This window comes from Pogona vitticeps, chromosome 5, assembly GCF_051106095.1.
Source record: "Pogona vitticeps strain Pit_001003342236 chromosome 5, PviZW2.1, whole genome shotgun sequence".
Classification (NCBI taxonomy): Eukaryota; Metazoa; Chordata; class Lepidosauria; order Squamata; family Agamidae; genus Pogona; species Pogona vitticeps.
In genome coordinates, this window is record NC_135787.1 from 86,384,055 (window position 1) to 86,411,946 (window position 27,892).

At 41.3% G+C, this 27,892-nt stretch overlaps 1 protein-coding gene across 10 annotated transcripts in view; it reads left to right on the forward strand.

Annotated features, from left to right (window-relative positions):
- The window catches only part of KCNIP4 (potassium voltage-gated channel interacting protein 4), a 522,091-nt gene that overhangs the window by 263,684 nt on the left and 230,515 nt on the right, over positions 1-27,892 (forward strand). Inside the window, exon 2 of one of the 10 annotated variants that reach the window (XM_078394058.1) lies at positions 12,700-12,827. The exons of 8 other annotated variants lie outside the window; for them this stretch is intronic. The gene's annotated coding sequence lies outside the window, so the exon portion shown is untranslated. Of the gene's footprint in view, positions 1-12,384; positions 12,828-27,892 lie in introns of those variants that run through there. One more of the 10 variants, XM_020780442.3, reaches the window with a different exon arrangement.

Below are 27,892 nucleotides of genomic sequence, written 5' to 3' on the forward strand. Positions count from 1 at the left end.
GGTCACACGTGGCCAGTCAAGCGCCGCCACCGAAGCCTTGCTGCCCTGGACGTGCTCAGTTCTTGGCCCTGCGGGGCCAGCTCCCTTTCTCTGCTGGTGGGTGGCCGTCAAAGAGCAGCAGGTGGCTCGCCCTCCGGGAGCACCTGACGCTACCTCCCGCTTTGGCACTGGCTCTGGTGCATTGGCAACGTTGAAGCAGCATGATAGATGCCACACGGAGGGCAAGAAGCTCTGCCAGGCCCGGCCAGTGAGCATGGAGGCACCACTGAAGGAAGCTGTGCAGCTGGGCGAGCGCCGCTGCTGCCCAATGGGCTGCTCTGGGGTAGGGGCATGGGGTGGCGTCCCAGCATCAGGAGGCTGAGCCTGGCCCAGGCCGCCTGGTCCCAGCACCAGGAGGCTGAGCCTGGCCCACCCTCCCCCCTCTGCCGTGATCCACCTCTCCAGGCACTGGAAGGAGAGGCTCCTCCTGGCTGGAGTGCTCCAGCCACTCGCCCCCACCTTGCCCTCTGCCATGGCCAGCCCCGCCACTGCCTCAGCTGCCAGCCACCATCCACCATGGTTCAGTTGCAGCTGGGCTGGAGAAGGGGGTGGGAAGGGGGTGATCCGGGCAGAGGAGGAGGAGGAGGAGGGAAGGGGGTTAGGGTTGCGTCCTCATTACCCCCAGGATTTTCATTTTAACCCCATTTGGGGTAATTTACCCCTGTTCCCTGACCACTGTCCTAGCTACTGCTACTGTGGTGACACCAAGAAGGATATTGGAATGAGGCAGAAGAGAAAAGGAATAAAAGTGACCAGGTTTCTCAGAAACAGGCACCCGGGATAAGAGGGGACCATTGTTGTTTGTTCCAGCAAGAAAGTTTACTTTCTGGCGGGAAAGTTCCCTTTCTGGAACTGGAACTCACAGTTTCCAATAGCCTTCCTCTCTAATGTAATGGCATTGCTGACTGGAGGTGGGCGGGTGTGGTAATTGGAGATGTTAGTTTTCAAAGAGTAATTTTTTCCAAGCTCTACAGCTTGTCCTGCTTCCTCTGATTGTATTAAGAGTTTTAATTAATTTCCACTTCATCAATAAAATATAAAACAATCCTTTAAGCTATGAACATTCTGAACATCAATCTAGGTGATGTTGCCAAACTAAGCTAGCAAGACTAAAGCAATCTTTCAGCTGTCACATTGTGGCAGTCGGTGAGATGCATTTCACAAAATTCACCATCTGTGTCTAAAAGCATTTCCGCAACCCATGTTTAGATATGCTTTACATATAAACTTTAAATCTTCTTTTTAAAAGTTACTGACCTATTGTACAGTGTCACAGAGATAGCATATGCTGTTAAGTATGGCAAGTATTTATGGACTGCTAATTTTCTGAAAAAGGAAGAGACAGATTTAGCAAAGCTAATTGTTTGAAGTCCGCGCTTTGAGAGCAAAATTGTCATAATTACAGTAACTATAATATGTTTGGAGGTGGGGGTTCAAATCCTGAGAGTGCCTTCCAAGATGCAGAAACCTTACTGAAGCATCACTTGAAGGTTAGAGTAAAAATATTTGTAGCTTCCCAAACTTATACTTACAACAACCCTAATAGAGCTTTCAAGATAAGTGAGATGTTTAAGAAGTGGTTTAATCACTTCCACACCCCCAGTAAGTTTCCATGGCTGAGTCAGGATTAGAACCCAGGCCTCTGGAGTCCTCATCCATCATCATATCCACACTGGTATACAAATATACAGTATATTTATATTTTATCTCTGAAATTCCATCTCTTTCCTTCCCCCCTCACAATTCAGGGCTTGATCATACCTGCCAAAAAACTCCCACATATACCAATTTGGCCATTATTTAGATGGTTTCATAATTTTCCATTCACATGGATTCCTTTGCCCTGGTAAGCAGCTTATTTTCCCCTTGTTGGGAGGGTTGTTTTAAATTGTACCAATGGTGAATCGCTTCATTCCTTATCATTTCTCTGTGTGTGAACATTGCTGTTGATTTATTTCCTTTGCAAAGGGGTTGGGTTTCTGGATGTGTAGCCACTTCATAGCCATTGCACTTGTACTCTTTAAAAAAACAATAAGAGATATCGCTAAATTGCTAGTAGCAGCTGCTGGTGGCTGTGCTGTCACTGCCGCCACCACACACACACACACACACACACACACACACACACACACACACACACACACACACACACACACACACACAACCACACATAACCATGAATACATTGCTCAGAAGGAAACAGCATTCCACCCTCCCTTGAAAGTGAGAGAGGGTTTGAGAGGGCTTTGAATTGTAAAGAAAGGAGTATTGCTTTTTTTTAAAAAAAAAAAAACCTGTTCTTCACAATACCTTGCAACTCTTTCAAAATCTGCCTCCTCCTTCTAATGTTGTTCAGAAAAAAAAGGGGGGGGAGAGAAAGCCAAGAAAGAGGGAGAGATATGCAAGGAAAGTGAGTAAAGAAGGGAAAGGAAAGGGGGAGGGGGAGAGAAGACATCACTTTATCAAATATCACTTTGGGTAATGAACAAAAAAGAGGATGGGGGGCTGATTGCCCGAAGAAACAGAAGAGAAAATGAATTGACAGAAAATTAAAGAGCTGTGTTGCCTGCTAGAATGGTTCAAATAGAAAGAAAGAAACAGATACAGTTTAAAATAATGTGAATGCTACACACACACACACACACACACACACACACACACACACACACACACACACACACACACACACACACACACACACACACACACACACACACACACACACACACACACACACACACACACACACCATATGACCTCTGGGTTTCTTTTCTCATGTGATTGAGGACTCAGCTATTTATTTATTTATTTATTTATTTATTTATTTATATCCCACCCATCTGGTATAACATACCGCTCTGGGCGGCTAAGTTATATCAATGAAGCTTTGTTATTTACATATGCATATTTTGTTGATAATACAGCTATTCATACTAGCAAAGTGATGGAGAGAAAGCTTTGGGTTGTTGATTGTCCCATCCTGGTCTCAACAGTATTAGGAAGGATTGCTTTCACAGCAAAAGTGCAGTACTGTGTAGTTGAGAACAGGGTGTGTCTGTGTGTGGTAAAGTGCTCACCTGCTCTAGTGGCCATGTCAGTTTGGAATCTGAACATGGAATGTCAGAGGAAACCGTGATAGAAACTTGACAGATACAGTAGAACTTTCTTTTTCTGCCAAGCTTCCTCTTCATAGTCATGATTAGCTTCTGCTTTCTCAGGGGACTTTCTGGCTGGGTTGTACAGTGTCAGTTGGGGGCTAGCAGACTCCACTCCTGATGATGATTCTTCATTTAAAGGAGAAATGTCATCTGCTGGATTTTGGGTTTCTGATTCTAACCAGAGAACCTCATATTTATTTGAGCACAGAATAACAGGAACACCACTTACCAAGTCCTTTTGAGAGATCAGGTCATCAAGCCATATTTGTTTGACAAGTTTTTGTGGAGAATGGGAGCTAGATCTCCTCTTGATCTTTTCCCCCCCTCTCCATGTTCTTCAAATACAATTCTCTGCAGAAAGAGGAAAGAAGTGGCTCTAATATATCCTTTGGGTAAAGGTAAAGGTTCCCCTTGACATTCTTAGTCTAGTCGTGTCCGACTTTAGGGGGCGGTGCTCATCCCGTTTTCCAGCCGTAGAGCCAGCGCTTGTCCGAAGACAGTTTCCGTTGTCACGTGGCCAATGTGATTATAGAACACTGAGGTGGTACCTATTTATCTACTTCCCACCGAGGTGGTACCTATTTATCTACTCGCATTTACATGCTTTTGAGCTGCTAGGTTGGCGAGGAGCTGGGACAAAGCGACGGGAGCTCACTCCGTCACATGGATTCGATCTTACGACTGCTGGTCTTCTGACCTTGCAGCGCAGGCTTCTGCGGTTTAGCCCGCAGTGCCACCATGTCCCTACTTTGGGTAGGCAGGGCAAAGCAGAGCAACAGCAGCTGAATATAGCTGTGCTCACATCACCATCTTGGATCTTCTCATTATTTATTGTTTCTGCCAAGCTTCTATTAGGTCTCCTCTGAAGTTCCATGTTCAGATTGAAGAAGGTGTCTTGAGGGAGACTTTACTCTCTGCCTCACTGAGAACAGAAACAAACATGCAGAACAGAAAAAAAATCCTTTTAGGGTGATTGTGTGCAAGTGTCACAGCATGAGCTCCTTTTGCTTGGTGAAATGTGCAAATTAGCTTGCTTTACTTTGTGATTTATCTTTCACGTTAAGTGCAGAATTCCTTTGAAATGTGATTTCTCAAGCACAAAAGACTGAGTGTGACTACATGGTCAAATACTGTGGGATTTCTCTCTGCTTTTAAAACAGGTGAATTCAGAGTATTTTTTTAATTGACTGCACAATGCAAAGGCTGAATTGAATTGGTCCAGCCCTTTTTGCTCCCCAAATATTTCATTCTCACTCTTTTTTCTGTTTTTTCAAGCTGGAATAATTCAAACAATTTCCTCATGTGGCTAGTGTTACATACAGCACTGATGTTACCTGTCTGTCATGGGTTTGGAGGGAAAGTTCCATCCTATGGGGAGTGGAAGGCGGGACATCAGGAGGAGGGGCTGTACTGTATATAAATGTGAAGCCTGTGTGGTGAAGTGGGAGACGCTGGGATGTGAAGAAGCAGCAGCTGGGAAGAAGAAGCTGGTGTGGGAGTCTGTGTGTCAGACAGGGTACTACTGTGTGTCAGAGTACCAACCTGATAGGTTCAGGTGTCTGTTGGTTAGCCAGAACTGATAGGTTCAGGGTCTGTGCTTCAAGTTAAGGGTTCTGTGTGAACCAAACTGTATGCATGTATGAATGAGAATAAGCCACGTTACTTTATCTCTTATTCACCTGATCGTTTTATTTTTCCCTGTGTGTTATTAAATAAACCTTATTCTTTTATTTGTTGAAAATCCATCCCTGGTCTGTGTGACTTCTTATAGGGAATGGTTGGTGGCAGCTTAGTTAACGTGTGGCAGATCCCAGTAGGTCTGGGTTTGTCACATTGATTGGTGTCCAGCGTGTGGGATACGACTGGTCCAGTTGTCCAGCGGTCCAGCAAAGCCTTGGCAAGTGTGCCCAGAGCAAGGGGGGTCTAGTCAGGGACAATCTGAGGCGCGTAGGTAATCTTCTAGGTGTACCTCACGGGGAGGTGCGCTAGTGGAAGAACGTGCCAACTGGGGAGACTAGATTAGAGTGCTCTGAGGCAGCCTGTTTTTGGCGGGAAAAAAAGCTGAGGCAAAACTGTGTAGTAACAGTGATCTAGCCTGCCTGCTGAGAGGCCCAGCAGAGGGGGGTAGACTCTAAATCGCTACAGTTGCAAGTTAAGTGCTGAAGGACAGCAGCATTCTATAGGGAAAGCTGCTTCTGAGGCAAAAGAGAAAAAAAGTGGTCGTTTTATTTTGAGGCTTGACTTTTAAAGCAGCCTGTTCTGAGGGGGGAGTATGCCCTTGACTCGAAGCCAGATGGCAGAAATGGGTGAAGTGAAAGACCCCCAGATTGACCAAGGTTCTGAGGATGAATTTGGCTCAGTGCAGGGTGACAGCACAGGAGAGCAGAACCCAGAACTCAGAAAATTACTCCTAGCCCAACAGCATGAACTGAGGGTGAGGGAAATGGAGGAAAGATTAGAGAGAGAGAGAATGGAAAAGGAGGAAAGATTAGAGAGAGAAAGAAGGCAATTTGAGATTGAGAGAATGGAAAGAGAAGAAAGAATGGAGAGAGAGAAAATGGCGTTTGAGCTAAGAAAACTGGAACTGATGAACCAGAACAATAATAACAATAGGGATTCTGAGGGAGGCCAATTGTCTAAAGCTGACCTGAAGAAATTCCCTGTGTACCACAAGGGAGATTGTCCTGAGGTGTTCTTTTCCTTAGTGGAAAGAGCGTTTGTGGACTTCTCAGTGAGGGAAACTGAGAAGATGACCATCATGCGATCTTTAATCAGTGGTAGCCTGGCTGAGGTCTATGCCGAGATGCCTGAGGAACTGATGAAAGATTTTGCAGAGTTTAAAAAACTGGTGTTTGCAAGACATGGGATAAATGCGGAACAGCTGAGGCAAAGATTTAGGTCAATCACCAAGAAGCCAGAGCAGACTTTTACCCAAGTGGGGGCCCAATTGGTGAGGCTGCTTGAGAAATGGCTATCTCAGGAGGGGACAGAGACCTACGAGCAGCTTAAAGACTTGATAGCACTGGAACAGTTCTATTCAGTCCTGCATGGGGAATTGAAATTCCAGGTGAGGGAAAGGAAACCAAAATCTGTGGCAGAAGCAGCCGAGATTGCAGATTTTATTTCGCAAATAAGAAAGCCCTTGGGTGAGGGGAAATCTGTAGGTAAACCCAAAGAACCCTACAGCAAGTACTCTCAGGGACCAGGGAAAAGCCAGCAAGGGGGAGGGGCCCATGGTGAAGGGAAGCCCTCAGACATGAAACCAAGACCTCAGATTTTGGAGGGAAAACCAAAACAAGATGAGAGAGAATCAAAATACACCAGAAAATGTTATTTCTGTCAGGGAAAGGGCCATCTAATCTCAGAGTGTGAGAAATTAAAGCAGCTAAAAGGAATGGTGCCTCAGGATTCTAGTGGAACCAAGCCAAAAGCTGTGTTCTGTGTCCAGAGAGAGCAAGGCTCATTGTCACTGAGGGAGCCTGTTGCCATGGCTGCTCAGTCTGGAACGGCTGTATCTGCTGATCAGGCTGAGGAAGGTGGTCCTCTTGCGGAGGTCAAGCGATGCTTGCTCGTGAGAACAGATTCTCAGTTGTTTGAGACAGCAGGGGTGGACGTAGGAATACTTGACCGTCAGTATCGGGGGCTGCGGGACACTTGTTCTCAGGTGACCCTGTGCCATCCAGATATTATTCCTAGGGAATATATAATCCCGAATGAGAGCATAAAGGTAGCAGGGATTGAGGGGCAGATAATCTCACTGCCAGTCGCGGAGGTACCTGTCAACTTTCAAGGCTGGAGGGGAGTTTGGCAGCTAGCAATTTCATCGACTCTGCCAGCAGCCGTGCTCGTGGGAAATGACCTGGCTGAACATGTGAAACGGGTGCTAGTGATTACACGTTCACAAACCACCACGGGGACAGTTCAGGGGGGTAATGATGAGCCCGTGACGGAAGCAGAGGGGAGTTCAGAAGCTGTGGTGGAAACCTTAACCACAGACAGCCGATTTGGACAAGAGCAAAAGGCAGACGCCACTCTCCAAAAGTGTTTTGAACAGGTGACTGACGCCCAGCTAACACCTGAAACCCCAGTGAGATTTCTGGAGAAAAAGGGGATTTTGTATAGAGAGACCCTGAGGAATATCTCAAAAGGGGGAGATGGGATCAGGAGTCAGCTAGTGGTACCTGAAAAGTATCGCCCCATGATCTTACAAAGGGGGCACTCTGACATGTTTGCTGCGCACTTAGGGGTGAACAAAACACAGCAGAGAATCACACAGAATTTTTACTGGCCTGACATAGGGAAGCAGATCAGGGAGTTCTGTAAACAATGTGATGTGTGTCAAAGGCAGGGGAATAGCCGCGACAGGACCAAAGCAAAGTTGTGCCCTTTGCCTGTGATTGACACTCCATTCAAATGCATAGGGGTGGATATTGTGGGACCTTTGCCCAAGGCCACAAAGAGGGGGAACAGGTTCATTCTCACCATTGTGGACCATGCCACAAGATACCCTGAAGCCATACCCTTGACTAACATTGAAACTAACACAGTGGCAGATGCCTTGGTGGGGTATATGTCCAGGATGGGATTTGCCTCAGAAATAATCACAGATTTGGGCGCATCGTTCACATCAAAGCTCATGAAACGCTTATGGCAAATCTGTGGAATTAAACACAAGGAAACCACTGCATATCATCCTGAAAGTAATGGGTTAACTGAGAAGTTCAATGGGACTCTGATGCGCATGATTAGGGCTTACTTGGCAGAGAATCCAAACAATTGGGACCAGAAGCTGCAATCCCTTTTGTTTGCTTATCGATCAGTGCCACAAGCCAGTACCGGGTTCAGTCCATTTGAACTTTTATTTGGGAGAAGGGTGAAAGGGCCCCTTGATTTAATCAAACAAAATTGGGAGCAGATCACCCAGGATGACCCACAAGACGTTGTGACAGATAGAGACTCTTTGAGGAAGGACCTAAAGAGAAACCTAGAGCTAGCAGCAGAGACCCTGCAAGCTCAAAAGGTCAGAAAGAAAGCTTGGGATGACCAGGAAGGCAGGGAGAGGCACTTAAACCCAGGGGAGGAAGTGCTTTGGCCTAGGCCTTGCAGAGGGAACAAACTGCAGCTGGGTAGCCCAGAAGTAAAATACTTGGGTCACATGGTAGGGGGAGGAGTGATAAAACCCCTGGAGGCCAAAATAGAAGCTGTTCGTGATTGGCCTAGACCCAACACCAAGAAAAAGGTCAAATCATTTCTTGGGTTGGTGGGCTACTACAGAAAGTTCATCCCGAGGTTTAGCGAGATTGCGGCTCCGCTGACCGATCTAACGAGGAAGAAGACTGATGACCGCATCCCGTGGACCAGCGACTGTGAGGCGGCGTTCCAGAGGTTGAAGGAGGCGCTCGTCCAGTATCCAGTGCTGCGTGCTCCAGACTTCGACCGGGAGTTCATCATCTACACCGATGCGTCTAACAGCGGGGTAGGAGCAGTTCTGTGCCAGGAGGATGAGAATGGTGACCAGCATCCAGTGTCCTACCTGAGTAGGAAACTTCAAAAAGGTGAGAGACATTTGGCAACCGTGGAGAAGGAGTGTTTGGCCATAGTCTACGCGATCCAGAAGGCCAAGCCTTACATCTGGGGAAGACATTTTGTTCTGTGCACTGACCATTCACCACTGCAATGGTTAAAGACAATGAAAACCCACAATAGCAAACTTATGAGGTGGGCTTTAAATCTGCAGGACTATGACTTTGAAGTAAAGGTGGTCAGAGGGTCAGTGAACTGTGTTGCTGACGCCTTGTCAAGAAGACCTGAAGAATGAAGACGGCGAAAGAAACATGGACTATGTATATATATTGATGACAAAAAGTTAAATGTACCTGTTTTTTGAACTTGGTTTGTATGAATAAAGGTAAATTGATGTAATGTATATGGTAAATGTTTAAATGCCTAATTGCTATGGTTAACTTAGAATGTAAGTATAAGTAAGTATGATATGGTATGTATAACTGTTGTTGTGTGTTTTATCCAGGTTGTTTTTTTGGGAAAAAGCACCTTAGCTTTCCCCCTACAAAACAACTTATAAAGAGGGGAGGTGTTACATACAGCACTGATGTTACCTGTCTGTCATGGGTTTGGAGGGAAAGTTCCATCCTATGGGGAGTGGAAGGCGGGACATCAGGAGGAGGGGCTGTACTGTATATAAATGTGAAGCCTGTGTGGTGAAGTGGGAGACGCTGGGATGTGAAGAAGCAGCAGCTGGGAAGAAGAAGCTGGTGTGGGAGTCTGTGTGTCAGACAGGGTACTACTGTGTGTCAGAGTACCAACCTGATAGGTTCAGGTGTCTGTTGGTTAGCCAGAACTGATAGGTTCAGGGTCTGTGCTTCAAGTTAAGGGTTCTGTGTGAACCAAACTGTATGCATGTATGAATGAGAATAAGCCACGTTACTTTATCTCTTATTCACCTGATCGTTTTATTTTTCCCTGTGTGTTATTAAATAAACCTTATTCTTTTATTTGTTGAAAATCCATCCCTGGTCTGTGTGACTTCTTATAGGGAATGGTTGGTGGCAGCTTAGTTAACGTGTGGCAGATCCCAGTAGGTCTGGGTTTGTCACAGCTAGTTGTGACAAGTTCTTGTAAAGACGGGGAAGGGTTGTGTCTGTAGGTGATGTAGGCAGCTATGTTCAGGATGAGGGGGAGGAGAGACGTGCAAAAGTAAAGCACCATGATTACTGTTTGTTGTCAGATTTATACATCTTTGAAAAGCATTTTTATAGAAAAATAGCATGGAAAGGTACTTCACACAGTATCAGAATGCATATCAGGTGAAAAACAAAAGAAAAATAAAGAATACAAAAACATAGTGGCACCTTAAAGACTAACTGCTATATTTAAATGTGAACGTTTATGGACATTATGTCCATTTCATCAGACATAAGAGTGAGACTACGTGGTAAATATTTATGAAAGTCCCCAAAACAAAAAGACTGTTTCCTGGGAACAAGTTGTTGATAGTAAATATTTATAAATGAATAAATATTTACCATGTAGTTCCACTATTATGTCTGAGGAAGTGGGCATAAAATGCAGCAGTTAATCTGCAAGATGTTGCAACATTTTAAATCTACTTTAATTTTTATTTTTATTTTGTTTTTGTTCAGATCTGCTAGCACAGACTAACATGGCTACCTCTTTTAGAATTGCAACTATCAACAGAACATCAAAAATCTGAACCATAATTTTGCAAACTACATAATGATTCACAACTGAGAATGATTCCATATGGGATCACCACTTCCCATCAACCATCCATTACTCTTTTACCTTACTTTCAAGTAACACATGCAACAATTACCTCATTTCTCTTCACATATGGTTTAGCTAGCTCCTGTGTGAGCACTGATTGCAATTTCAGACATAACACACACAAACCCATAGCTTTCCAACACTAATGAAATTGTAGCTCTCACTACAAGTTATCTATAGCATCCCTTTCAGTCCTAAGTTTCAAAGGGGCATGCCAAAAGGAAAGAAACAGTCAGCAGAATTAACTGTTGGGGGAATTTTTCTGTTGGTGTATATGTGTGGTGCTGATATACCTTTACGGAAACCAGCACCGGCTGAACTGAGGATATGCATGTGTGCTGTTATGTTACCAGTATAGTGGTTTTTAAAATGTACATCACTTCAAGAGTGTGTCGAATCATGACATTCTTCTTCCTACATCTCCTTTTCTCCTCCTTCTGGGAGGAGACAAGATTATATATATAAGGTGTATGCTTGTTTCTAATTATAACATCACCCATTATATTGTAATATATTGGTACTGTATAAGGGAACATAAGACAATCCATTTCAACTGTTAAAATTCTCTTCTTTTCCTCTTCCTCCCATAAACAAATTATCACATTTACTCCTGATAAGCACAGAGTGAGATGATCAGTTCTTTATATGAGCTGTTCATGACCTAAGCAAGTTAACTGAACAATTTAAGCAATTCTATAAGCCACTACCTCTGACTACACCATCCTGTCGGGATATTATGACCCACAATATGGAATTTACTCTGTAGTGTATGAACCAATGTTTGCTAACAGGCATCCATCATAAAACAGGTGTGCAGCCACAGAGTCAGCACATGAAGCTGATGCAATCCATGGGGTGACACATGAAATGTGTATTGGACATGAGGTAAAGTCTGGGAGAAGGTATCAGGTGATGTGATTGGTTGTTCGAACTATATAGGTGCCACACACTATGGTGATGTGTGCAGTGTTGTGTTGGAGAGTTGATGCATGAAGGGCTGCCCATTCATTTGCTGAAAGTGTATTATTGAGTCTGATATACATAGTTTTATTGTACATAGTCTGTAAATACACTCCAGGTGAAGGAACCTACTGTCTCTGTGAGTATCTTTGCTGACAACCTGGAAGACTGATTTGTCTCAGAGCCATCTCTCACATCCCAAATCTTGACACATCCTTGTCCCATACTACCAAAGGTCCTTTGCCATTCTCTATTGCCATTTCTTTCCTGTCCAAATAAGAAGCAGGATTACAATGGCCAAAACCCTACTGCTTAGCAGAGTAAGCTGCATGAGAATAGACCCACTGAATCAGTGGGCATTTGGTGAATCAACTTCTCCATGAATTCCATTGATTCAAATGGGCTTACACCAGCTGTGATTTTCTATGCTAAAGTAGGTAATCTCTGTAGAATCAATTTCTGTATCTTACAGGTCTCCTTACAATAGTATACCTCCTGCTCCCTTTTTATGGTATACTCTCATCTAAGCAATATGCCCTTTTCTGGTTTACATAATATAGAGGAATATGTGAGATTCCACCTAGCTTTGGAGGTTTTGATTAGTACCTGGTAAATTCAGAAAGCAAAAGCAAAAAGGATTTGCAGGGGGGAAACTGGGTTTTTAAATCATGTTGCTGCTTGGTAACTTTTGAAGAAGAAAGATTTATTTAACACAGTGTCTCTCCCACTCATCCTTCCCCCCCCCAGCTTTGTTGAGAGACTAATCAAGTATTTGGGTCACAGACTTGCTCTGTAAACCTGTATTTGCTAGAGAGAAATGTCTACTGAATTGCAAATTCATTATGGGGACACTCTCTTATTCGCCCAACATTAAATTGCTCATAATCTTCTCAGTCACTAATGGCACACTTGGAAGGAGATCTACTGGCAGAAGGATCTGTCAGCAAATCTGCTGTGCTATCAGTTTGCACAAGAGCCAAAGGACAAAAAATAGGAAGAAGGTGTGGAGAAAGGGAGGAGCACGCATGTCCAACAGTAAGTTCAGAAATACCACCAAAATGGGTTTCAAAAGGCCCTGGCAATGGGGCATAGAAAGGGAAGACTATTTCTTGAGGAAATAAAAGGGGGGAGGTGTAACTGGAGGACAAATTACGGCCCAGTACCAGCTCTACTTTTTTTTTTTTTTTGCTGGAGACACAACACTGCAAATACACTGCACTTCCTATTCTTGCTACAGGGCTTACCGGGGAACTGCATTATAACCATCTGGAGTAGAGATAACTTACCTGCCACACCCCCTGAAACATTTAACTTCTGGAAGGATTTGCAGGGGGAAACTGGGTTTTAAAATCACATTGCTGCTTGGTAAGTACTGAGCCAAAATTTCTTAGAAAACTTTTTTAAAGATAAACCTTTATTTTTCCTATTCCCCTAGAAATAAAAGGCCCCTTTGCAGGACTGTTTTAAAAAATGTCACCACCACCACTGTGCCCTAGAATAATGTGAAGGAAGCAAATTGCAAAGCCATTGCAAAAAGCAAACATTATTTGACCGGGGGGGGGGGGGCTTTGTAATAATCACCACTAAGGGTGATCTCACCTCTAAGACCCTGCTGGGGAACTTCTCTTTCTTTTGGAGAAATTTGGTGAAAAGATTCCATTAAATAAATTACAAAATTGCAAAAAGGTATTTGTGCACAACTGTACTAATAATTGCTGAAAGCCAATTGGTGTTTTAAGAGAAACAGATGATTTCTAAATAATATACTCAGTGTTCAGTCACAGTAGCCTAGCTGAAAATTCAGCAGATGTCTTTCATAGCCTAGAAAAATACAATGTTCAATGAATTCATTCTTTAAACTGCATGCAGAAGTGCCAAGTTGCCTTCACTTATTTTATTTTAGATTTCTGGATTTTAATAATATTGACTTCTAGTGCTTTTTCTGGAGATATCACCTTTTGAAAGACAGGACCAGGTAATTTTGATGATCTACACCTCCCAGGAGCATAATTCTGTCATTTTTAAAAATAAAACTGGGTCTGTAATTGATGCACAGGAGTGCTTCAACATTTAATTATCACATACTGTATGTTTAAAATTGCAAAAGGGAGTGCTTACAACTTTTTGTAATTTAAGCCCATTTCTCCTAAATTATTACCCAAATTATTCTTGTCAAAAGCAAATGAAACTTTAAAGCAAGCTGATTTTTATAAATTAGTCCCTTATGTTAGAAGTGTGGAACACTCTTCACAGAGAACATCGGTTGCCCTCAAGTTTGCTTGTGCAGCAAACTGTGGGAATCCTGCCACAAAGAGTGTGTGGGAAAGTCATCCTTGGGTCCTTCATTTGCAAGCAGAATCAAGGTCCTGATACCCTCCTAGGAACTGTTATACTGCTTACAAGTGATGGCGGAAAAGGATATTGTCACAGTCCCGCCTGTCCCTTGGTTGTTTCACCAATCAAAGGGACAAACTACATGTCGTGTCGCTGCCAACAGTTGATTACATCAACATTGTTTATTATTAATCACAGAGGTCCAGGCAATGTGTCATTTTAAAAAGAAACAAATAGATGTTGCTTATTGTTACAGGTGATGAAGGTATAATCAATGTCTTTAATTCTTACCCACTTCATCCACCCTCAAACAGCCAATTCTCTCTCTCTCTCTCTATCTCAAACTTCAACACTCCCAATCTCTCACTCTCTAAAACTCCAATCTCCCCTCCTCCTCCTGAAGAGAATCTTATATCTCATGACTCCACCTCTTCAGCACTTTCATTGGTCCATGCAAATAGAATATGAATATTCATGACCTCAGCAGAAACAACAGATATCAATTAGAGATGGGGGTATACAAATATCCCCGCACAGCTAGAGTTAATGAGACCATCCCCTCACACGTCTGCCACCACTGCCAGCCCTGGTGTTCCTTCCAGTTGGTCCAGAGCACCCAGTTGGCTAGCCAGTCATCAGCCTTGCAGGCAGAGTCATTTTCCCTCCTTCTGCCAGGAGTGGCTAGCTGACCAGACATTCCAGAACAATTGAAGGAAGATCGGGGCTGCCAATGGACACATGAGTGGATGGTCTGGCCCCAGCAGCCAGACCCTCGTTAACTCCAGCTGTGCAGCAGTATTCATATATGAATACCCCCATCTCTAATATTAATCCCTGCATACCTCACCTGCCAGCAAGATTGGGCTCCCACTAGCCCACCAAAAAAGCTAATAGTAGCAGTGGTAATAAATGTCCCTGATTCCTGGGAGTGTGGGACTGAGAGTAAGACATCACCATTCCACTGATTCTGTGGAAGGTTGCTGTGGTAGGATGGTGTGAGGATTGCCCCACATCACTCCTGTCACTCATCTTCAGCATCTCATTTGCATGAGCCTATGAGAGGAGTGGAGGGGTGGAGTCAGAGGATATAAGAAGGTGTGGCAGAAGAGATGAAGGGGAGATATAGAATTTGCAGAGAGAGAGAGATAGTCAGGGAGATAGTGAGAACAGATACTAATAGAGATAAGGTGGTCAACGTTAATAAATAGAGCAGTTGGTGATTAGTTATGTGGCAAGATATATGACTTTTTAATGATTTGATTGTATGCATTGAATAAAGAACATCTATGATTCTGATTAAATTTAATACTCTTCAATAAATAAGTTCTGTTGGCAGTAACCAGACAACTGTCTGACTAAAGTTCTTTATATATTGTGCATAAAGGAAATCCACTGGTGGCAGTGAGGAAAAGAGAGAACATCACAATTGGTACCTGCTGGTGGAATGACATAGCATGAGCCCTTTGTTTGGGGAAACAAGCAGGGGCCACATGGTAAACATCACAGATGGGATTTGTTAATCCCAAATCCTCTAGTTACTAATTGGTTGTACTGCTTGGTGTGAATTTTCCGTTGTATTGGGTACCAATAGTACTCAAGGAAGTGGGGTGGGGTGGGGTTACATCTTCGTTTGCACCATAATGGTTGTGGTAGAATTGCTGTTTTGGGCAAAGGAAAGCTTTAAAGTAACCCCATCCTAATGATGTTATGTATAAGCTATCAAGTCAGAACTGACTTACAGCAAGCCTAACAGGGATTTCAAAGTGAGATATTTAACGAGTGGATTTACCAGTTCTACACCTGTAGGCCTCCTGAGTCCTTCACTCTATCCACTACATCACACTGGGTATCCATCCTAATGATATTCCTGAAAATTTCTGGAATGGGCAATGTTAAAACGACCTTCCCATTTTATAATGCTATGATAGATTACTGCATTGCTAACCAGAGATGGTGATGGACCCTGTAATTTTTCTATCATGGCTATTCTACCATAACAGCTTTTGCAGTTGGTCTGGCATGGTTTCTTTTTCTTGTGAAGATGTACATTGATCTGAACTATGGCTTGTGGTTTAAAATAATTTTATATTCAGTTTGATTCCAGTACAATAATTTTATATCTAGTTTGATTCCAGTACAATTGATCCATGATAGTTAAATGGAACCTTTCAGTCTAGGAATGATCCTTCTGATCCTCATTTGCCTGTATGCTTTAAATCAAATCCCCAGCTCTGTTATGAATGTGCTGTTATTCTTTTGAGTGATGTCTCTTGTTAATAAGATTGCTAACAAGGCAAACAGCTTTCTAACTCCATATGAGAGGCTGATAGAACTCTTTGTTGGTATAAAATGTTTACTCAAAGGTGTAACTTTCTCCAGTGGACCTTTAAATAATTAATCTATGTGAGCCCAATCTCAGCAAAGTGCTGAATTAATATTACAGTGGTGACTTAATCCGTCCCAGAAGATATTCACAAGTTGAAATGCTCTTAAGTCAAATCAGGATTTCCCATTGAAATGCAGTGAAACCCAATTAATCCATTCCGGCTGTTTTTTGTTTGTATGTATAGGTGCCGGTTGTAAGTCAAAGCATTAGTTCCCATAGCAAACACTGTTAATCCATCCTCTACCACTAGGGGGAGAAATTTTTTTAACCTAAGATGCCTTAGGCTTAAAAAAGGGCAGGAAAGGAGGGAGGAAGGGAACAATGGGGAAAAGAGGAAAGAAAGGTCATCACTGGGGCACACAGACCCCTCAGACAAAGGTTTGTGTTTTTAAGCACAAAAAGAGAGAATACAGAGAAAGAGAAGACAATGTGGGGGAGAGAATTTGGAGTCCAAAACACATTTTAAACACATGCTAAACCCACACATTTTACACCAACACATTTTAAACCAAATGCCTTTTAAACCAAACAAAACATCATTTAAACAGAACACATTTTAAACCAAACCAAGAACCTGGGGAGCATAGAGAGAGGGAGAAGATAATGGGGGGCTGACTTGAATCTAAACTCCATTTTAGAGCACCACAACCAGCGCAGACCCTTGCAAAAAAAAATCTGATTTTAAAACCAAAAAACTAAACTCCATTTTAAAGCATACCAGGCAGCATAGACCCTTGCAGAAAGGGTCTGCAAGACCCATCGGAGCACAGAAACATAACCCCCTCACCTAGCCCAAACCCAAGCTGCAAAACCCCTGTACAGTAAATACAGTGTACTCACCCAGAACAGGCAGTATCTCTGTTTTTAAAAAGAGTCAAAAATCCAAAAATCAAAAATTAAAAAAGCCAAAAATATACAGCACGCACAGTACAGTACCAGGCAGTCCAGTACCAGGCAGTACAAGGCAGTACCAGGCAGTCTAAAGTCTCTCTCTGTATCCACACTCTCTAACCGCTGGAGTGAGTGGGGTAGCAGAGAAGCAGCTTCTTCGCTGGCCAACAGTTAACTGAAAGTTCAAATTTCCTACTTTCCCTGCCTTCCCCACATTTTTTTCTGTTTGTAAGTGAAAGCTCCATTCACAAGTTGAAGCAAAATTTAGCTACTGGAACTGTTCATAAGTCAAAATGTTCATGGGTAGGGGCGTTCGTAAGTCGAGGCACCATTGTAGTTTTTTTTTAAACAGTCCTGTCATAAAACCATTTCATTGCTCATTCATCTGAATTTATGTGGAATATGAAGTGAAGAAACTTTCCTCAACCCCCTGTCATAACCAGATATTAATAGCTAGGATCTTCCAAGAAATTATTTTGTTGTGAGAGGTACTTTTCTTGCTTGCTTGTTTGCTTTAAAGCCAGCAATCTAAAAGAAGTGAATTCTAACCTATGAAAATTCATGCTTTCAAACTATAGTCATAAAGGCACTTTAAAAGGTCAGTTTGAAGAGATGTGTATTCACACCCTTCCTGAAAGAAACAGCCATGGGAATTAACCATTGGTAATGTGTCCTCAGTCATTGAAATGCAGTAGAATGTTCTCTTCTCTGTGTGTATCAAATAGCCCCCACAGGTGTTGTTACTCTGACAAGGTTCTTCCTTGAAGATCTTAACAATCATTTCAAAATGAGACAAGTGGTTTCCAGATAGCCAGAACTGAAACCATTTTGGACTAAAAATTAAAACAAATACTTATGTAGGTTTTAATTGATTCATGGGGTATACTCTAATTGGGACTAAGAACTAGATTTAGCCTTATGTGTTTAAATTATAGTAAATATATTACAGCAATATCTGATTTTGAACAATAAAATAATTATGCAGTACACTAACTCATAAACACTGACTCATAATATTTCAAAAAGTGCTACACTGTGTCACCATTTCACACAAGAAACTAGAAAACTAGAAATGGGCCAGTGAATTAATTTCTTTTCTAATATGTTTAAAGCAAACAAGTTATTTATTTATTTGCTAAAGATCTTATCTGGTAGGGGGCAGTCAAAACTGTTATAATCAGTAATGTGACTTTTGGATGTAGCCAAGGCATAATGGTCTGTTCTCTCCCATCACCCAGCTAGTGTGTGACAGCATTTTTATACCAATTAAATGAGACAATCCTGGAGACACCTTAATGATAATATTGTAGCATTGACTCTAATGAATCTTGACATTTGTGATTGCAGATATTTCACCTTTCAACCTGACTGTAATGTTTTTCCACATGTAGTGCACTGGGTGTCATGGTTCCAAGGAAGTCACTTAATTTATAGCTACTTCGATTCTGAGAAGCACTGCCAAAGCCAGAGACCTACAGTACAGAGGTCTAATAGTCTGGCTCCAGGCATACACTCAGAATATTGAATGGATATCTGCTTGTCTCAAAAAGAACTGAGAGAAGTGCACAGAATGACAACCCACATGATCTGAGTGTTTGAAAAACAAATTACAATAGTTACGGCTCTTTTGCTTGGAAACCAAGCCAAGTAAAGTAATCATAAAAGGTTTTTCTTCCTTCTCTGTTTCTGATATTACTGGGGCCTGAGGGCACCCAATGAATTTAAATATTTGGAGGATCAGGAGAGACAAACAGAAGTTCTTTGTTACACAGTGCATAGTAAAACAATAGAATTCACTATCATATGATCTGGTGATGGCCATCAACTTAGAATGCAATTAGACAGGGGGTTTTGGAGTGATCTGGGTCATGTTTAACAGTCTCTTCTCTTCAGTTTTATCTTGAACTTGAATGATCCTTCCATTCACAGAGGAGACGTTTCTTCTCCCATGAAAAGGATCCAGACAGCACTTCAAATTGTTCCAATTCTTCCCCTTTTTGATTATTGAAATTTTGCCCTTTCCCTTTTGTTGCAGCTGTCATGCCACAGGCCAGTGACACAGCACTATAGCAATACTCCTTATATTTGAACTAGCGCTGCAACAGGATTTTTTTATATAAGACAGTAGATGAGAAGGTTTCTTCACCATCCTTTCTACTGTCACAACTCACTGCATATGTCACAGGGTGTCACTGAAGAAAACACTGCCCATAGCTCTATTTAGGGGCAAAATAAGCAACCACATGGACTTCAGAATGTGATAATTAGGAGTGCTCCCAACTGCAAAAAATAAACTTCAGCCCTAGTACTGTGTCAGAAAGGAACAGCTCACAAAAGAGGTGAGAGGGATCACTCTTACTTAAAACACATATGGTCACCAGAAAATATGGTGAACCAAACCATACTAAAAATGAACCAAATGACAAGCTATATGCTCATCTAATCAACCAGAAATTGACAGTTCTGGTTGACAGTAAATCTTTCTAATAGACCTTTGAATGATGTTAAGCAAAAAGTTTGACAAAACATTGATTATCTTTTGTACCTACCACTGCACATGACTCCACTCAGGTGAGATTGGATTTACTTTGTTTATGTAGGAATGTCAAATTGAGGCACTTCTTTGACAAGTCAGAGGAACAATATTGGGACATAATAGTAATTTCCGAAACAGATTTTTGTTTATGCTGCAAGGTAATCCAGCCTCTGTGATTGTTACTTTTGAAAACTTGGTTTTAAAAGATTTAGAGGAATTAGAAAAATCAACTAAATTCCCTTGGAAAAATATGAGTAAGGCAGAACAATGTGCCATGGGATCTCTGTCCTCTGATGCATCCATAGTTATAAAAGTAGTTGACAAAGATGGCACTAGTGACCACAAACAAGAAATCCTTAGGCAATTGAAAGACACAACAGCATATGAACCATGTTTATATGACACCACTAATGAAATAATTACAGAAATCAAAATTACATTACAGGAGGGTTTGAGTTTGAGGTGCATTAGCAATAATGAATACAAATTTTTGCTTAAGAATAATCCCAGAATACCGGCTTTTACACCTTACCCATGAATTGACAAAGAAAATAATCCTGTTCTGGGAAGATCCATAGTCTCAGGGTCCAATTCAGTGCGTGAGCAGTGTTTAAAGATAAATTTTTGAAACCATTTATACCTGAAATACCATCATACATTCAAGACTCCAGAGATCTGATTAATAAATTAAAGGCAGTTATAATATAGGAAAAAGATACACCATTTACTCTGGATGTGAGATCATTGTATACCAGTATACTTTAGGAAGAAGCCTTAAGAATCTTAAGAGCAACCTTAGACAAAAGAGTGGAGAGACATCCTCCTTCCTGTATTCGTTATCTGAGACAGCTTTGAAAAGGATTTATTTTAAATTTAGCAACAAATTCTTAAATTAGGTATCCTTCAGTCTTGGGAGACTATGGTAACATGCTCTGTATGGAGGACTTGGAATAGCGTCTAGTGTTGCTGAGAACACCCAGAATGACAATCCCTTCCACACTGAAGACAAATACAATCTGTTCCCTGTCCAGCTCCCTGATTTTGCTGCTTTCGTGACTGCCTCTTTGCCTCAGCCTGCTGGACAAGGGTCTCTTCAAATTGGGAGAGGCCATGCTGCACTGGCTGTCTCCAGGCTGAATGCTCAGATGTCAGGGTTTCCCATCTGTTGAGGTCCATTCCTAAGGCTTTCAGATCCCACTTGCAGATATCCTTGTATCGCAGCTGTGGTCTCCCTCTGGGGCGATTGGGCAGCAAATTCTATTGGCAAACAAAAGGAGTGGTTGTGGGATGTGTCATGGCCCCAGATATAGCTAATCTATACATGTTGTCTTTTGAAAATATGTACTCTAGAAACAACCTCTTTGGAGATAATCCAGCAAAAAGGTTTAGATTCATCAATTATATTTTTTATGATTTGGAGGCCCCTGAGAGTATGTCAAACAATTCTTTGGATGGTTCAATGCTCTGGATAATAAAATTCTATTTGACACCAATCATAAATATGATGAGATATATTTCTTAGATCTCATTATCAAGAAGGTATCAAGGAAGTCATACACAAAAGTATACAGAAAACCTATAGATTGTAACACCTGAAGTTTGATAGATCCTATTCTAGATCTCTACATTAGAATCTCCCATTTGGTCAATGTTTAAGAATGAAAAAGGAATTGTACAAAGAGGAAGAACTTTGAGCAGGAATTTCTGATATTGAGAGATCAGCTAAGAGATAAAGGATACCCACATGAGATTATAAACAACAGTCTTGCTAAAGCCATCAACATCACACAGGGTGGTCTTTTAAAAAAGAAACCTACACACCATGTTAACTATGTTTTAGCATACAATCATGTTACCAACAAATTACAGAACTGCATGAAGCAGCATTGGAACACTTTGGAAAGTGTGGAAGGTTTTTGGGAGAGATTACAGATCTCCTTTAAAAGGACTAGAAACCTAGGGAATATTTTAGTAAAGAGTGAGTTTAAAGACAGGTTATCACCATGAATCTCTAATACCAGGTTCTTCTCCTACAGGACACCACCCCTGTAGCTACTGTGCCTATTGTAAAAAACATGTCATGAGACAGAATTTAGAGATCCACAAAATGGCAAGAGATGTGCCTTAAAGAAATTCACTATCTGCAATGCTAAGGGAGTGATCTACAGTATGAAGTGCCCTTCTAATAAAATGTATATAGGTAAGATCTCTAGATCCCTTAAGACATGCATAGGAGAACACCTTAGCAATTTAAGAAATAAAAGACCTGGTAATCATCTTGTTAGCCACTTTATGAAATTTAATCATTCAGAAAGAAATCTAACACTCTGGGTTGTAGATCTGATTCCTGGAAGTACAATAAGTCTTTACTGAGAAAAGAAATTGACTGGATAGTGAGTTTGAACACTCTAGCCCATTTGGGGCTTAATTAAGAAAAATATTTCTTGCCCTTACTATAGCACTGCCCCCACTGTCTTGCTGATTGTCTAACAGTCCTTGACTCAGCTGCCAGCTGCAACTGAATGCATACTCCTCCTCCCAGATTCATTCTCATGAGACAGACTAAATGAGCTGACAAAGTTTTAAAATCTTTGCATGTATCAAAACCACTGCTGTTAATCAATATTAGAAGATCATGTTGCATGCATATTCATCAATGCTATATTATTTACGGTTGTCTCTTGCTTGCTTTTCATAAACTAATTTATTTCCATTTTTATGTTAAGCTCCTGAAGAAGGCCATTTGTTGAAACATGTCAAAAAACTTCATTTTAAAAAAGAATGAAGTTTATCACATCTTTTTTACATACTGAGACCCAGTCTCTCATTGGAATTCTGTCACTAGTGGATATACCAGTTCCTTGTTTTCCACTTGCATAACAACAGTGGGTTCTCCAAGTGTCATTACTTAAGAAGTCAAAGTAGCACCACCTGCTCACAAGGTGTTCTTAACATGTGCATACTCTTCTGGTTGTGTTTTTTATCTTTTTTTTTAAAATGGTGTTTCATTTAGCAATGACAATTCTAAGATGTTAGGCTGGAAGAGGCAAAGCCTACGAATATCCAGTCACAGAAGTTTTTGTTAATAAAGATTTCCCATATTTTATATGAAAAAAGACTATACTAGGTAATTATGTCTCCGCCTAATAGCAAAAATTCACTAGAAATTACACTTTTGTCTTCATACATCAGTAGCATGCTTCAAAATGTTCTGTTCTAGTATAGTGTATGTGACCAACAGGATTAAAGAAAGAAGACTGCTGTATAGCTCAGTGGTTTAGGCATCTAGTTGTGGAGCTAGAGGTAAATTTCACCTTTCTATGTACATATAAATTCCAATGACATGAAATTTTTGTTGTTCAGTTATTAAATCATGTCTGACTCTTTGTGACCACATGGACCAGAGCACACCAGGCCCTCCTCTCTTCCACTGCCTCCCGGAGTTGGATCAAATTCATGTTGGTCGCTTTGGTGACACTGTCCAACCATCTCGTCCTCTGTCATCCCCTTCTCCTCTTGCCCTCACACTTTCCCAACATCAGGATCTTTTCCAGGGAGTCTTCTCTTTTCATGAGATGGCCAAAGCATTGGAGCCTCAGCTTCAGGATCTGTCCTTCCAGTGAGCACTCAGGCTTGATTTCCTTTAGAATGGATAGGTTTGTTCTCTTTGCAGTCCAGGGGACTCTCAAGAGCCTCCTCCAACACCACAATTCATAACCATAACTTTGACTATTCGGACTTTTGTTGGCAAGGTGATGTCTCTGCTTTTTAAGATGCTATCGAGGTTTGTCATCGCTTTCCTCCCAAGAAGCAGGTGTCTTTTAATTTCAGGGCTGCTGTCACATAAATTCCAATTATCCCTAATGGATAGAATAGCTGCAATAAAAATGAATATACTACCAAAACTAGTTTTTCTCTTTCAAACAATTCCAATATTATTAAAACAATACTTTTTAAAAGAACTAAATAAGATAATGACCAAGTTTGTTTGGGAGAGGAAAAAAAAACAAGCATAAAACTTAAGGCTCTTCAGGACAATAAACAAAGAGGAGGGTTTGGTCTACTAGATTGGATGAATTATTACAGAGCAGCAGCTCTGTCCTGGGTGAGAGAATGGGTTACTCTACAAAATCAGAGACTTTTAAAAATTGAGGGGCATGATTTAAGACTGGGCTGGCATGCCTACCTGTGGTACCAAGATGATAAGCAATGCAAAACATTTAATTTACATCTGATCTGGGTCTGGAAGACAGTTAAGGTACAACATTGCAGAAAGATACCATTATGGGTAGCTCCATTAGAAGCGTTCTCTGATCCGGCAAGAACACCTCAAGGGACAAACGGGAAATACACCGAGATATTAGATAGTGATTTTAATCTAAAGAACAAAGATGACCTGGCAGAACAAGGTATTATCTTAGACTGGTGTTTGATAAACTTGTTGAAATCAATATATATAAAAAATAAAGCTACAGGGTTTCCAAAAGACAAAATACCTTTGGATAAGGGGTTGCTGGCCTCAGAGGAAAAATTGATTAAAGGTTTATGTAATGCTTTAGTGGAGCAAAAAAAATAGAAGATGAAATTGTGAAGGATTGCATGGTAAAGTGGACTCAAAATATAGATCATAATATAGAATTAAGTTGTCTGGTGACAAATTTGGGAACGAAATATTAAAATGACTACATCTATAAACCTGAAAGAAAATACATACAAAATGTATTATAGATGGTATGTAACACCAGAGAAATTAACAAAAATGGATAAAAATGTTTCTAATAAGTACTGGAAATGTGAAAAAAATGTAGGGAGCGTCTATCATATGTGGTGGACATGCAATAGGGCCAAGGACTTTTGGAAAATGATTCATGAAATGATAGAGAAAATTTTAGGGGTTAAAATTGGTTTGACACCAGAAAGGTTCTTATTGGATATGTTACCAGCTACACTGAAAAGGGGGGGGGGGACAAGGCCTACTTGACCTTACACCTGATAACGGCAGCTAGAATTGTATATGCCAGTAAGTGAAAGACGACAAAGGTGCAAACAAGAAAGGAATTTATTGAGAAAATTTTGGAATTAGCAGGAATGGATATTTTGACAGTTACACTAAATGACAGATGGATAATAATAAATGGGAACCTCTTTATACTTTGATGAAATCTACATCAACTTAAGTAGAATAGATTAGATTAATACTATGTTAGACAGTATAAGTTTAAATGAATGGAATATATTGGAATAAATGACTCTGGCTGCAATGGATAGAAAAATAGAAAAATACAATAAAAATATTTTTTAAAAATACAACAAAAGAGACTTTCGCCCTTTTAGGCAAAGTCTACTGTGCTTCATGGGTTTGTGGCCCAGCATTTTATCTTCTGAGTGATGTAGGTTCTCCTGGGCATCTTCTTCCAGAACAGCCCTGTCTCATCGCAGTGGAAGGCTTGCTGGGGGAGGTAGCCTTCTTCCTTGATGAATTTGGCAAACTCCAACTTGAAGGCTTCTGCAGCATCATGGTCAGAACTTGCAGCCTCCCCATGTCTTGTAATGCAGTGGATGCCACTTCTCTTTTTGAAGTTTTGAAACCACCCCTTGCTGGCTTTGAATTCTTACATGGCACTTCCAGAGGGGTTTCTTTCCATTAAATCACTGTGCAGCTTCTTCACTTTTCCACAAATGATGGCTTCACCGATGCTCTCCCCTTCCAGCTGTTTCTCATTCATCCAGACCAGTAAAAGTTTTTCCACTTCTTCCATCAGGGGTGGCCTGTTCTTCGTTAGGATTGTGATTCCTTTTGCCACATCAGTGTCTTTCAAGACATCTTTCTTCTTTAAGATGGTGGCGATGGTTGACTTTGCCATCTTTAATTCAGTGGCCAGTTCAGACAAATGCATGCCATCTTCATGCTTTTTGATCATGTCCTTTTTCGTTTCAATGAAGATGATTTTTTTTTTTTTGCTTTGCTCTGTTCTTTCTTTGGAGCCATGACTGTTCAGCACATCACAGTACACAAAATACAGCAACCATTACTGTATTCCAGCACAGAACTCCTCATCACAAAAAGAGAGCATAGGGGGAGAGAGAGATAAGACAATGGGGGGGGGGGAGAGAGAAAGAGCCTTGAGTCTACAGTAAACTCCATTTTAAAGCCTGGCTGCATCAACAAGCACCACAGCCCCTCACAGAATATTTTCTGATTTTAAAAGAGACAGACCTTGGAGCCACATTTTAAACACACACATTTAAAACAAAAGAGAGGTCACAGTACACAAACCCTAGGAGCCACAGAATGCAGAAATAAATACATAAATTTTACATTTTAATATTGCAGTCTAATTTTCACATTTAATTTTAAATTAATATTACAGTCTACTTTTCACATTTTAAATCACACTGCAAGACCCATCAGAGCACAGAAACATAACCCCCATCTAGCCCTACCCCCCACCAAGCTGCAAAAAACCCTGTACAGTACAGTAAATACAGTGTACTCAGGCAGTCTCTCTGTTTTTTAAAAAAGTCAAAAATCCAAAAATCAATTTTTAAAAAAAAATTGAGGGGGAAATGCTTATCTTTTTGCTTGTTTTACACCCTCATATGGCCACCCGTTTTAAAAAATGTACCTCAGCCCTTGCCTTCTTGCTGCCATTAATCACTATGGTGATGATGTCACAATACCAAATTGCCATGATGATGATCTCGCAGTACCATCCAAGGTTACACAACACCTCATCTGCCTATAATACCTCAGAACTGTGTGAAAGGTGTTCAGTGTGGTTGGGCTTCTCGTGGATAGAGGATTTTTGGTCTACCGGAGTCTCTGGGAAGGCATCAAGACCTCAAAAATAGGAATTCTGAGTTTTCACCTCAGTAACCTGAGTGCTGTATCACAGAATCCCTTCTGAGGGATAATAATCAGATATTATGGTTTCAAAATATCTTAAGTATTTTCCAGAAAGTCACAGTAAAATATCTTTAGCATTTTTGTTTACATTTTTCTCTAAATTAGTTTTAAAATAACTTCTATATAGACCGTCTCATTTGTAAAGCTAGATTAACCTTGTATTAATACAGCACTTGAAAAAGAAAGGTTCTTGTTGTTTCTCCACAGCTCACAGGGCAGGGCCGGTAGTGGGGTGTGTGGTAGGATATACAAGCAGACATGGATTTGCTCCTCCAGCAGTTGACTAGGAGGCAGGGCAGGGATTCCTACAGCAGTCAGACAAGGAGGCAGGGCAGGGATTCCTACAGGACTACCTTTCAGTGGCCAGCTGCTGGAGGAGGCAAAAGAGGGAAGTCTGGGCCCAGACTGAAAGATCATTAAGGGGAAGGGACAGAGCAGTGTGCACTGGCAAGCCAGTGGGTGATCCAGGGGAGGGGGGGAGAGAACAAGCAGCAACTGTGCTGCCTCTCAGATGACTTATAATGGAGGGACACAAAGTACTTTGTGCTCATCTCTGAACATGATATATTCCTACTCCTGATTTATCTCTGGAGAAAGTAGAACCTCTTCTCTACCTCTTTTCATCCCACTCTTTCCCAGAGTATGTTTTGCCTACTCTGGTGGTCTGTTTCTATTTACTATATATACCAACTACAGTAATAAAAATATAGTCTGGTTTAACAGGAAGAGACAGTCGGCATGCAGCCAGTAGTAGACCAAAGCACCAGGAAAAAAGAGAAAATTTGGTCACTGTACCGGTTACTGCTGAAGCAGAAGAGGGAAGCCCTACCCATGTCTTAGTATACCAGGCTTCTGAGCTGAATTGTAAAGAAAGTTAACCTAATGTGCTAAATTTAGACCTATATTATTGCACAAGTGTACAGCAATATATTGTGCTGCCAGTACCATTCAGCATTCCATAAGCCAACTCAAAAAATAGGAATGCCCCCCCCCCAAAAAATTGTAACTATGAAACTGGACCTTGGATCAGCACCAAATTTGGCACAGATGTAGCAGAATGTACACAGATGTAGTTTTGAGGTGTTCCTAATTTGGGGATAGGATAGGCTCAGGTTATTTGTTTTTGTTCAAATTAGAGTTAAGGTTTGGCTTGATTGAATACCCACTTTTCTTCTTTTCTGGCTGTCTTTAGTATCTGTACCAACACCACATCTCAAATGGGTTGATTTTTGTTTGTCTTTCTTCAGTATCTTTCTTTCACATAATATGGATGATTTTGACCTTGATTTCCACTGATTTCCATTCTTTGCTAACTCCAACCTCTTCACTTTTTTATTTCAAAAAAGAAAAGGGTCATATTTTGGAAAACATGTGCA